Here is a 5880-nt window from a genome sequence, read left to right as displayed (position 1 = left end):
AATATCAAATAATAACTGTCACTTTTGAATTACTGCTCTCTCCTGGCTTGTTTCTTATTCATGTGTTTTAAAAATTAAAAAATAAAACTCGCTGCAAATTCCTGAGACCAGGTATATGTTTTTAAAAGGGAAGTAACTTACAAGGGAAAAAAGTTAGGGTTTTTTTTGTTTTTTTTTGTTTTTGCTGTTGTTTTTTTAATCTTAAGGATGATTTGTTAGGCACATAATTAACAAATCATTAGTTCCAGGAAAAAAAAATTCTGGAATGATTATGAAAAGAAAATGGTAGGAGAGCTGATCACTATAAAAGTGTTATTTTGCCTGATAAAAAGAGAATGTACGTTAAGTCATCTCAACTATATATTCTGGGATGCACTAATTTACAATGTTTACTTTTATCCTTTAGGTCAAGAGTTTACATGCCTGAAATATTGAATGAATTCATGAATGCTAGTGAGGTGCTTCTTGTTTAACAGGCACAGAAATTGAGACCAGGTAAACTCCATGAAAAAACATTTGGCTTGTTCACTTAAAGAAAACTAAGGGAACAAACCATGCCTTTAGAATGAAAACACCAAATCTTGTGTTTCTTTTTCACTTTTTTTGGCTACTAAAGCAGAAATGTCTGATTTATGGGTAACCAGAAAGTGGAGATAAATCAAACTGGAATTTAATAATTTAGGGATCAAACTGCCCTGGACTTCCACTTTTCATTGGATTTCATTGGTCCAAAAAAAAAGATGAGACGGGTATATAGACCTGTTCCAGGTGCTAGAAAAGAAAACTTAAAGTGTCTTCTCCACTGATGATGATGCAGACAGGCTCCATCGTGTTAGTGCTCCAAATAGCATACAAATAGTAGCTTAGAGGAGAAAAGTAAGGCGATTGAGGTGATGCTGGTGGGAAACTCTTGGATGCAGATCACAAAATTCTCTCATCTTGTAACTTACCACAAGGCTGCTGCTCTTCTTGCAGATCCTGCTCATATCTGACACATACTAGAAGTAAAAGTTTAAAAGCAAATAAATCAATAGAAATAGTTTGTTATAGCCTTTCCTCATATTCTACAATAGCTACCAGTTTAGTTCTAAATCTGTTTTTGAATGCCTACTGTGTGTACTAAGTTGTCAGAGGGTGTCTGTCAAATGGTGTCCAGAGATCAGAGACCTTATCTGATGTTTATGACAGGGTTTCACTGTTATTGGGAGATAAAAGAAACAAGTAGTTGCCATTGAGCAAACTCTAATTTATGGTAACATCGTGTGCATCAGAGTAGAGCTATGCTCCCTGGGGTTTCAATGGTTGAGTTGTTTAAAAAGTAGATTGCCAGGTGTTTATTCTGATACACTTTGGTGGGGGGTGTGTGTGTGTATGTGTGTGCTCAAATCTCCAAACTTTTGGCTTGCAGCTGAGTGCACTAACAATTTGCATTTCCTAGGAACCCCTCTTGTAAGATAACAGGAACTTAGTTTATATTTGTTCAATAACTAAGTGGAAAAGGGAAAACAAACATTTGTAAGATTAAGTCTCTGCTATCAAGAAGTCTATTGATTATACAGCATTCATAGACTGCTCCACTGCTCCACAGTTCACAAAACGTACTATCTTACATTTTTATTTATGGCAGGGTTCCAACTTTGACTTGCATCAGAAACAACTGGGTGTTTTGTTTATTTTAAGTACAGATGAGATGTTTGCAATCCAACCTGACTTAGAGAAATGGAATCTTGTTGGGGTGATGAAGTGATTGGTAGAAGATCAGAATTCTTAAAACATTCTTCTGGTGGGTCATGCCCACAGCCATATTGTCATGTATTGATAGTGCTATAGTGAAGAAAATAGGCTGCTGACTCTGGATCAAACTAGGTTTGAATCCTATCTCCAGAACTTTGTAACTTTGAAATTAACCTCCTTAAACTCAGTTTTTTTATTTATAAAGTGGGGAGAATTATAGTAACTACCCTTATCGGATTATTGTGTAGATTCAAGGAGATGTATGGTATCACAGGACTTGGCACAGAATTGGCACTCAAACATTGGTGATTGCTGACCATTATGACCTGTGACTTACTGCATTTTTATTAGCAAACCTAAACCCATGAGCCCATTCTCTTATCTCTTTTAGATGAGACTCTCAAGTTGTTTTCTCCCATCTGTCAGACCACAAGATGGCCAGAGAAGCTTGCTCCTCCTGAATCCCATCCAGGGCCAACTAGATATGTGGCAAGATCAGAATAGAAGAGACTATGGCATTTCCGATCCCTGTTGGACTTTCCTCTAGGATGAATGTACTCATGTTGTTTCAGGATTTCCAGCTAGGGCTGGCCTGGAAACCAGAAGTGAAGTTATCTAAAAGATAAGCTCAGGAACTACATGAAGGTTTGATTTGGATCTACTTTCAAAGGTCATCAAAGGTTCAGAAGCAGAAAAAGGATGACAGGTTAAAGGGTTGATGGGAAAGTGTCTAGCATTTTGCCCACAGGGAGAAATTTTTCTGGGGAGAGAAAAAAGTCAAACTTTGAGTGAAGTGAGTAGATGGTAAAGCAAGCAAACAACTTTAGATTAATTATAAACTACAATCTCTGTCTCTAAAATAAACAAAACAAGCAGCTGTAACAAATAAAGTTCATAGAGTGTGATAGGAAGGTCAGGCATGACAAATTGGGAAACTGGGATGTTGAGCTGGCTCATGATTATTATGTAACTAACTTCTCGGCTAAATTTAAACAGGAGCAACCTTCTTTGGAGGCGTGTGGGTGGAGAGGTGAAGGGCCAGATGAAAACAATGGTCACTATTTTCTTAACATACTTTAATTTTAGGCCACTGTTAGATAAGAACTTTCAGCTACCAATATACTTTTTGTCAGTTCTGTATTTTCTTTGTTTTTGTTTTTTTTTAATGTGGAGGCTCCCCTTAGCCTCATGGAGCAATCCTATTTTTCTGTCAAACTACTACATATATTTTTTCTTTGGCTTCCCTGGAAGTGGAATTGTCTCGGCCTTTCCCCTGCAGAACACAAAACATAAACATAAGGGCATTAAAATGGAAACAGGATCTTGGTTCTCACTGTTACACCAGGCTCCTTAACACTGACCTCTGACCCTCATCAAGATCCCATGGAAAGTCTGGGCATCTGGGGTGGATAGTTCACTGTGGGAATTTTTTTTTTTTTTTTCTGTTATGATTGTTGTTTCCTCCTCCTGAATTATTTTGGCTTAACCTGGGGCTATGATGTAAAGTAAGCCACTTTCAGGAGCTTTTCCTGACTTTGCCTGGGATGGAGTTGGAGGATAGGATTTACCTGCTGCTCTGTCAACACAAAGAAACCATCTTCAAATCTTCATCTAAAAGTCATGCAAGAAAAGCAAACAAAATCCGTTTTTTATTCTCTTGCATGGTTGCTGTCTAGTGTCATAAAGTAGGTTTCAGTTCATACAGGTCCTGTGTACAATAAAACAAAACACTGCCTGGTCCTGTGCCATCCTCACAACTGGTGCTATGCTTGATTCCATTGTTGCAACCACTGTGTCAATCCATCTTATTGCAGGCCTTCCTCCTTTTCACGGACCCTCTACTTTTTACCAACCATGATGTCTCTCTCTGGAATTGGTCCCTCTTGTTAAGAGTAAATTCTTACGTTTGACCACTCATATAGTTTTGGTGAAAATAATGAATCTTCATGCTGCTTGGCTCGTCTGTTACTTTTACAAGATAAGGTATTTTCTCTACATTTTTCTTTGTTACACTGTTTCAAATCATACTTACTCTAAGGAAGAGCGTTTTCTTGATCATACTTTGAGAAAGATTTTACATATCTTAGAGAACTCTCTATTTTTCTTCAACAGTTCAAGAATATAAAATCTGGAAATATAATTGGAATGCAATTTTACATATTCTGGTTGAGTAGTTAATTTATGTATACATTCAGGAATAATTAGTAGAATATTTTAAAAAGTCCAATAAAAGCAAAGTACAAGTCTTTCATGATGAGCTAGAATAATCCTTTCCTCTTTAGTTAGATGTTTCTTTGCATGTCTCTGTCTAGGTCAGAGACTTCTATTTGATGAAGGCCGAGTCTCATCTTAAACGAATCTCATCTATCATAGACTTTCATGTGCCTTAGTGGTAGTTTCTATGGAAACAATATCTGCTATGAGAATGTTTAGCTCAAATATGGCTGAATTTTTTTCTTACAGGTGTTCTGATGTTTCTTTTTAAAAGAATATTAGCCATGGATGGCTTGGTGATCAGAACTGGACTAGAGGAAGATAAAGAAAGTTGATAAAATAAGAAAGTGTAAACTGCTACAATTTGATGAACTTCACCGTATTTATGGATGTCATAGCCCAAAATACTAACTGATAAAGAAGAAATATTTATATTGAGGGTCAAGCCTATCCCCTCTGTACACAGGGTTGATGGGAAAGGCAACTTAGATATTGGCTACCTAAAATGGAGGGGCTATATAGGCAAGAAGTGGCTGGCTTACAAGTTTTCAAGAGGGAGTTTCGTTTCAGAGTGAGTGGGGAAAGGTAGGGTCCCCACTGAATAGTTTTCATCTTGTCTAGGTGAGTCTAGTGAAAGGAGAGAAGGATAGGACTTTTTTGATTCAATAGTGAGTAATTGTTATGACTAATTGTGATTGTCACAATTGTAATGGTGGAAGTCTTGTAACAAAAGGGCAGGAGTAGTTAATCTTATATTCCAGGAAAAGAGGACCCTAGGACGATCAAGGGTGAAGATCATGAGCACAATTTGAATCAGAGAAGCAGCGACACCAGAGATGGAAGCAGAGGTGATGGCATGGAGAGGTACAGCATTTGAGGACTCTAGACTCATGGAAAGAGAAAGGCTGTATGCTGGAGAGCAAGAGGCTTGTTTGCAAAATGCGCCCTTTGGTTTTTGTCTACATGAAAAAAAATAAAAAAGAGGGACTAGAGGCAAATACTGTTAATTGATGGTGCATGGAGGGGATTGTAATTATTGCAATGGCACAAAATTCAACCCATGTAAACTATCACTCAATTAAAAAAAAATTAAAGCTTAAAAAAAAAATATTAGCAGGAGCAAATAATGTTCTTGCAATGTTTATTCCCTCATACATATGTTTATGTAAAATCATACATATGTAGAGCAAATGGAATTCTTATTTTGAAATGTCAAACCTCAAACTAAAGAAAGCTAAGTGATTTGACTGAAGTTGCACATCAAGTGTTACTTAAAAATATATACAGTAGAGTTCCAGTTTGGGTGGTAGCAGAGACAGCCAGGTAGGAAAGGCACCATGGAGAAGGGATTGAAAACCCAGAGAAATTGCATTAATGGAACAACACCTGAGCTCTGGATTTACCATAAGGTCCAAGATGTCAGTTTCCCGCACGCGCAAGTGAAAAAAATCACAACATAAATGAAAATACTGCGACTTAGAAATCACTTGAGAAGGGACACCCTCTGCGGCCACCCCACCCGTGTGCAGTTCAGTGGGCGGGGCTACAACTAGACTGGCACAGGGAACTGGTGCTGAAAACGATGCAGTGACATTTGTTAAAGGAGGTGCGGGGGATTCTATACATTTTTCTCTTCCTCTTCCTTGTCTTGCCTTCTTTGCCCAGCCTGGATGCCTTCAGGAGGGTGGGTGCACCTCCCTCCTCCCACCCCCCAAAAAAAGTCCAGCACTGACCCCATAGTTTTCCCACGGTACAGAGAGAAAGAGCTTGGCAGCTGCTTATGACATCAGTCTCCGGTTCACAGCCCTAAAATTAACTTGTGCAGGACCCTTTACTCCAGCCTATCTAGCAAGAAAAAAGCAGGCCTGATAGGTCTGACAAACCATAGAACAATCTGTAAAACCCCAACATAAAAGGATGCAATTATCTTAA

This window comes from Chrysochloris asiatica, unplaced genomic scaffold (assembly GCF_000296735.1).
Source record: "Chrysochloris asiatica unplaced genomic scaffold, ChrAsi1.0 scaffold00004, whole genome shotgun sequence".
Lineage (NCBI taxonomy): Eukaryota > Metazoa > Chordata > Mammalia > Afrosoricida > Chrysochloridae > Chrysochloris > Chrysochloris asiatica.
Note: the sequence above shows the minus strand (reverse complement) of the source record.